The sequence below is a fragment of the Bufo bufo genome, chromosome 4, assembly GCF_905171765.1.
Source record: "Bufo bufo chromosome 4, aBufBuf1.1, whole genome shotgun sequence".
Classification (NCBI taxonomy): domain Eukaryota; kingdom Metazoa; phylum Chordata; class Amphibia; order Anura; family Bufonidae; genus Bufo; species Bufo bufo.
Window position 1 is genome coordinate 612273020 of NC_053392.1, and position 7947 is coordinate 612280966.

A 7947-nucleotide genomic window follows, 5' to 3' on the forward strand; every position below is an offset into this window, starting at 1 on the left:
AGAAAGCTTTCTTAACAGATCCTTGGATTCTTCCGGACAGGCAGGATCTGTTGTTTCAGGGTCCTGTCTTCCATCTAGAAGTGAGACACCTTCATCTAACAGCCTGGTATTTGAAAGGGAAATCCTAGAGCGCAGAGGTCTGTCTAAGGAAGTTGTATCTACCCTATTATCATGTAGAAAAAAAGTAACCTCTACCATTTACCTCAGAATATGGAAGACTTTCTTAAACTTCTCTAAAAACCCTGTAGATCCCTTCAGTTCTCCTCCTATGTCTAAAATATTAGATTTTTTACAAAGGGGTCTCGATAAGAACCTAAGACCTAGCACTCTAAAGGTACAAGTTTCTGCCCTTTAGTGCTTTTTTTGATTTCCCTATTGCCAATAAGCCTTGGATTAGGAGATTCTTTAAAGCAATTAGTAGGATTAAACCTGTGATCAGACCCTCAGTTCGTCCGTGGGATCTTAATCTAGTTTTGTCTAGAATGATGGAGCCTCCTTTTGAACCACTACAGGACTTGTCTATTAAAAATTTGTCGTTTAAAACCGTGTTTCTAGTGGCAATTACCTCTGCCAGGAGCGTGGGAGAGATTTCTACCGTTTCAGCCTCTCCTCCTTATACTAACATCTTGGAGGATCGAGCGCTCATTAAACCAGATCCTTCCTTCCTTTCTACCTAATGTGGTCTCACTGTTTCATAGAACCCAAGACATTGTTCTTCCATCCTTGTGTCAGCCCCCAAAGAATGAGAAAGAGAGGAGGCTCCATTGTCTAGACGTGAAAAGATGCCTGTCTGAATACTTGAAAGTCACTCACTAGTCAATGGAGAAAATCCTCCAGACTTTTTGTACAATTTGGTCTCAATGCTCCTTCTAGAACACTTACTAGATGGATAGTGGGTGCTATTACCTTAGCCTATTCCTCAGCGGGGGAAACTCCTCCTTTGGGATTTGGTGCTCACTCAACCAGATCCATTTCTACCTCTTGGGCAGAGAGGTCTAATGCATCTCTAGAACAAATTTGTAGGGTTGCTACCTGGAAGTCTCCATGTACTTTTTTTCATCACTACAGATTAGATTTAGACTCTAAGGACAGGCTATCTTTTGGCAGGAAAGTCCTGCAGGCTGTAGCCCCCCAAGCTATTACTATTCTAGTCGTCTCTCAAGGGTGCTGTCTTGGGTGTAAGGGAAATTTAAGATTACACTTACCGGGGGAGGGGGGGGGGGATGTTATGGGGGAATCTACAGACCCTTTTTAACACGGGCATGGAGAAAAGCAAACTGTCATTTCATTGGGGATCACAAGTTTGATGGCTGACCAATATTTCTGCTTCTCGAGGCAACCGGACTTAACCGTTTCGTAACTTATTAAGTTCTGTTTTTATCCCTTTTATTTTCCAAACTGTTATTTTGCACTGTGTTTATATGTCTGTATATTTTATGTTGTATTTTCTATGATGACCCCATTGTTTATATTCACTGTCCTTTTTTTAATATTATAACTTCACTTTAATAAGAACCTTCTTGTGTTCTAACGATTCCATGACCTTAGAAGAAGCGATACCTATAGTGTGGTATTAACCTGTGAATGCTAGCAGTTGTAGAGTATGTAGGTGTTATTTAATGCAAGGTGTCTCGTCAGCCTGATATGACGAGTGGTGGAAGCTAAGATTGATTAGTTTCGGATGACGGAGTGCTGATAGAGGTAGGTCCAGCGTGACTCTGCAGGCAACCATCCTGAATCTAAGTCCGTGATCCAGATAACTGTATTCTTGTGTTGTCAGGTTCCTATAAGGTGTCGGGATATCACTCTCTATTTCTCCATGGAGGAGTGGGAGTATTTAGAAGGATGCAAGGATCTGTACAAGGACAGAAACCACATGGCTGCAAGGATATTGGACCTCACCCTAGAGATCATCTCCTTGATAACTGGAGAGGTGAGAGTCTCACATGACATCACTCTTATCTCTAGTAATAAAACAGGGAAATGTCTGGAAAGGTGAAGGATTCTTAGAATCTCTGTAGTGATCGGCGTCTCCCCATACACAGGATTACACAGTAGTGAAGAAGTCGTCTGGTGAGTGTGTGACACCCCGTGTGTCAGGAGGATGGAGCAGGACCCAGAGCCCCATCACCGAGCCTCCACCTCATTCCCTGATACATGAGCAGAAGATCCTAGAACTTACCACCAGGATCACTGAGCTGCTGAGCGGAGAGGTGAGCGCTGCTGGGAATGCTGGGACATTAAACAATAACGCCAAAGGGAGGGGACTGGTAATGACTGTATCCTTGTGTTGTCAGGTTCCTATAAGGTGTCAGGATGTCGCTGTCTATTTCTCCATGGAGGAGTGGGAGTATTTAGAAGAACACAGGGATCTGTACAAGGACGTCTTGATGGAGAATCACCAGTCCCTCACATCACCGGGTAAGAGGAGACCTTCCATGACTGTAGAGGAGAGAACAGTTCTGAGAGTCAGATTCCTCCATCATCTGATCATCACATATAGACAATGTATTCAGTCACTGTGTGTGTTTCCTATTGGTTAATGAAGAGGGTCCAGCATCCAAAGAACATAATAAAACTTCAGTTTTCATGATACACATCAGTGGTGTAACTAGAAATTACTTGGCCCCACAGCAAATTTTTTAATGCCCCTCCCATCCAGCAACTTCTACACCCCCCTTCCTCCTCCTCCCATGCTACCTCCACTCCCGTGGCCCAGCAGCCAGTCCATCCTTTTTCCACACTTATACAGTGTATATACTGTATAGTGTCACTGTATAATGCTGTTGAGGAGGCTTTGACAATACAATCTTTCAGCCCTCCTCCTGGATGGGCACCTTCTGAGTTTGGGCCCCGTAGCAGCTGCTTCCACTAGATCTACGCCCCTGACACACATTAAGCACAACATTGAAATTGCAGCCCCAAAAAGGAAAACTCGTGGAAATATGGAAATCACAGGATCGATAGACATGTTAATGATATGCAAATGCTAAAAAATGGAAACTAAATATTCAAAACATCTCAATTTATTCAATATTAATTAATGAGCACTATGCACAGAAATACGCACTTGTTAACATTTTTTTGGGGAATGTTCTGCCATGCTGAATGGATTTGAGCCTGCAAATCCTCAAAATCCGCTGCTGGCAGCTCCCTTTGTAATTGTTGATCGATAACATCTCAGCTGTGCTCTATGAGAGACAAGTCAGGAGACATGTCTGGAGATGATGCAGGCCGTGGTAGCACATTTAGGACACACACGCTGCTCACAGTAGCACAAGGATCATGTGGCTCCTGGGACACTTTGGAGAAATGGCCGTATCTCCGGTTCCATAACCAAATAAATGTAAGGCTGAGATGTTAGTGTACCTAAAATGAAGAGTAGAGGGATCTGGCTACCGGACATTATGCCACCCCACACCATAGTCCTAATGGTAGGACCAGCGTATCGTTCCCATGTGAAGATGTCTTCATGGTTTTGCACACATGGTCTCAAGGCCAATCTACGGCTATCACTGTGTCAAAAGTGGGACTCGTCACCGAAGAGGATAGACCTCCATTTCCATCATGCCATGCTAGTCTTTGTGAGCGTTGGCATGATGTCAGTGGAAATGTCTTCAGGTGGTTTGTGTAGACACTCTTTGCTGCCCTGGGTTTGAGATGTGACAGTTTCACTTGCAGGTCAGAAAAGATTACTACGCGCCATTCTTCTAATCAGACGATCCATCTGTGCGGAGGTTCTCCTCTCTGCACCTCTTACTGTCATTCCAGTTAGTTGTTGTTCTCCCAACCATCAAGACACGCAGCGTTGAACAGTGCTTACATCTTGTCCTAGATACGTAGCGATCTGCCACAGTGATAAACCAAGGCCTCTCAGTTCGAGGACTCTGTCACTCTCAGTTTGCATTGTACATTGTATTTTGCTTTCAATCTGGGTTTGATGCCCCTTGCACATACCACAGATTGGAGCTAGGCGCTACTTCCTAGATTTGCAAACTTTGCGGCTTGTCCTTCTCGGTGCTGCAATTTCCATGGTGAGGAACGGATATCCAAATAAGACACAACAAAGACACGATCACCTACTTGTTTCAGGCCGACCATGGGGCCATTTGTCACAGCGTATCCATAAACAGGGCATGTTATAGTATAAAACAAGATTGTAGCCAGTTTTTGATTCCCAAAAAACTCATGTGGTAGACATACTGTAGGTGCACAAGGTAGCACACTAAGGACCATATATTATCCATAAGTATATACAGGTACAGGATTCATACATTTTCAGGAGGAAAAACAGGAACAGCATAAAGCCAAATTCTAAAAAAAAGTTGCTCAATCTTTGTTATTATTTTAGTGTGCAGGTGGTAAAACAGACATGTGGAGTCCCACCTCTCTCTAAAAGGGTTATCCTTTTTGGACAATGCCTTTTCAACCTATGGTTACTCCATATACGCAGAGGATGACATAACTAGGGATCACAAAAAACATGACTGAGAATCACAATGCACCATCACAGTACCCATTTTAAATGGCCGTTAGATGTGTGCACTTCTGTCTAAACGGCAGTTAAAATGGACCCATTGATCTCAGTGGGGTCCGCCTGGCTGTAAAAACGGGCAAAAATAGGAATTTTTTATTTATTTTTTGACACCAACTATTCACTGCCCATCAAAAAACAGGCATGTGAATAGCCCCATAGACTTCAATTGATTCTAAAAATGGCCATATTACGGCTGTTACAAAAACATTCGTCACACGTAGCCATTTTTCACCTACATGTAACTAGCAAAAAAACATGGCTTCATCTGGGTCTATTTCATTTGTTTGTGTGTGGTCAAAATACACCCATAGTGACCCCCATAAGAGTGACACCCACAGAAAGGGCCCCCATAAGAGTGATGCCAAGTTATATTGAAACGTTATTGGCCTGATCGGCTCCCTCTGCTCTGTAATATGCTGCCTACAGATTGCACTGCTTTTTATGGTGACGTTTCCCTTTAAACATGTTTATTAAGGATTTATGGTGGTTTTTCATTTTCCAAGTCACAATCTATTATTTAAAAAAAAAAAAAAAAAAAATTCAGCAGTTTTCACACTGGCCACTAAGTCTAGTAACAGGCTGACAACTCCTGTTCCTACCAGGATTCCAGTGGTCACCTCTCCAGGCTCCAGTGTTGTCGAGAGGACATTAAGGAATGGGGGGGGGGGGGGTTTGCAGAGGCTAAGAAAAAATAACAGCGGGGGTAATTAGTACAATTTTGATTTTTTTATATATTTTTTTTTCCCCCGTTACATTGTTGACAGTGCTGGATAAATATATTTATATTTCAGTAGTATGGGTGTTTTAGGGCACGGCGGTTAAATAGTCTTTATTTTTTATTGTTTATTTTTATTATGGGGGAGAAAGGGGTGATTTGCATGTTTTAGATTTTTCTAGAACTTTTTTTTTTCTTTACACATATTAAAGGGGTATTTCCATCTCGGACATTGGCGCCATATTGCTGATAGGACCTGCACTTATACTTAAAAAGGAGCCCACAAAGTGCAAGAATGCTCACTGCGCATAAGCGTCCACCCTTAATTCATTCCTATGGGAGCTCCGAAAATAGCTGTCCACTGGCTCGGCTATTTCCGTCAGCCCCATAGAAGTGAATAGAGCGGTGGCCACACTAGCTATATGCCCCCAATGTCCAAGATGGGAATACCCCTTTAAGTTCCCCGAGGGGACTTGAACATGTGAATGTTAGATCACTTGTCCAATTGACTGCAATAAATTACCATTGCCACCTATATTCAGTACATGCTGTGGTAGCCTCAGATCCTTTTTGTGGACTCCTTGAACTTCTTTTTTTTTTTTTTCACTTTGTTGCATGGTAAGGATTTAATCACTTTCTCTACAAGGGATTATATTCTGGGACCTCTACAGAGAGAGATCTTATGAACACGACCCTGCCCAGAGGCAAGGGAAAAAGTACCCAATTTTTATTTGTGCAAAATGAGGCTTGAAAATGTGTGGTGTTTTCTATGTCTTTCTTCCTTTTTTTTTTTAATTTTTATTTTTTAAAAGTATATCTGACTTACTGAGATTGTACATTATCCGGTTTTATTACATCTCCTATATACTTTGTTTCTGGGCTTGCTATTATCTCAATAAAGATTTAAAAAAAGATGAATTACGTTATTTGGTAGAATAAGAACATTTGATTCATTTTCCAGGTGAAGGCGGGATGAGCGGCTCCCATGGACATCTCCATTTATCATCCCATCATGAAGCAGAATATAATACCACACAAAATGATTCAGTAACTCCTCATGTACCCTCAGTCCTACACAGCAGAGATCTATCCACCGATACCGCTGGTCACTGGAAACCTTCATCTAAGCAATCACTCACTGGCAAACAAATAACTGGACTTAACTGTTCTAATCTTTCTTTGCACGAGAGAAGTCACAAACCTAAAATGGCATTTTCATGTTCAGAATGTGGGAAATATTTTAGTCCCAAATCGGCCCTTGATAGACATCAGAGAACTCACACAGGGGAAAAACCATTTTTATGTCCAGAATGTGGGAAATGTTTTAGACAGAGATCATCTCTTGCGGAACATCTACGAATTCACACGGGAGAGAAGCCATTTTCATGCTCAGAATGTGGAACATGTTTTACCTATAAAACAGATCTCGTTCGTCATCAGAGAACTCATACAAGAGAGAAGCCATATTCCTGCTCAGAATGTGGGAAATGTTTTCGTCAAAAACTAGATCTTGATAGACATCAGAGAACTCACACAGGGGAGAAACCATTTTTATGTCCGGAATGTGGGAAATGCTTTAATCAAAAATCAACTCTTGTGGAACATCTAAGAACTCACACAGGAGAGAAGCCGTTTTCATGCTCAGAATGTAGAGCTTGTTTTACCCATAAATCAGCTTTGCGTCATCATCAGAGAACTCACAAAAGAGAGAAGCCATTTTCATGCTCAGAATGTGGGAAATGTTTTAGTAAAAAATGTCATCTTGATCGACATCAGAGAACTCACACAGGGGAGAAACCATTTTTATGTCAAGAATGTGGGAAGTGTTTTAATCAGAAATCATCTCTTGTAGGACATCTAAGAATCCACTCAGGAGAGAAGCCATATCCATGCTCAGAATGTGGAAAATGTTATCACCTGAAATCGGGTCTTGTTACACATCAGAGAACTCACACAGGAGAGAAGCCATTGTAATGTTCAGAATGTAGAAACTATGGCAGGTTTGGTGCTTCATTCTAGGACCTGCTGCCTAAACATGTCTTCTGGTATATACATAGTGTTATATTACATGAAACGTATACACTACACTATACAGTATAGCAAAAAATACAAGTCACATGTACCCTGACAATAAACTTATCTGCACCATACGGATAAAGTACCTTGTTGATGTCAGTCAGTTGGTCAGTCACACTTATGGGCTAGTAGTAGACATTTTGGGTGCCAGTTATCAAACTGGTGCCAATAACAACCAATCAGACTCCACCTTTTCATTTTCCAAAGAAGCTGTGGAAAATGAAAGGTGGAATCTGATTGGTTGCTATGGGCAACTAAGCCAGTTCTGCGTTTCACCAGTTTGATAAATCGCCCCTTTGTTTTCATCATAGTAAGATAGTAACCAGAGGAGAAGGAGAAACTATTAGATAGGTGGGGGTTCTACCGTGGGGACCCCCACCTATTACAAGAATGGGGGCTTCATACCGCATCGAGCTGCCTTAAATGAATGATGTGGCAGGTCTCGGCTCTCTCCAATATTGTAGTGTATTGTTAACCCCTTAATGACAAGGTCAATTTTGTGGGGTTTTTTTCGTCCCTCCCTGCCTATAAAGAACCATATATTTTGAGAGCTTATTTTTTTTGCGGGACAAGTTGCATTTTCAATGACACCATTTAATTTGTCGTATCTTCTGTTTAA

At 41.8% G+C, this 7947-nt stretch overlaps 1 long non-coding RNA gene across 1 annotated transcript; it reads left to right on the forward strand.

The window, feature by feature from the left end:
- Window positions 1-2170: 2170 nt before the first annotated feature.
- On the forward strand, window positions 2171-6280 carry LOC120999766. Its single transcript, XR_005778629.1, has 3 exons — window positions 2171-2213; window positions 2298-2421; window positions 6214-6280. It is a non-coding gene; the product is annotated as an uncharacterized LOC120999766 (long non-coding RNA).
- The last annotated feature ends 1667 nt before the right edge of the window (window positions 6281-7947 follow it).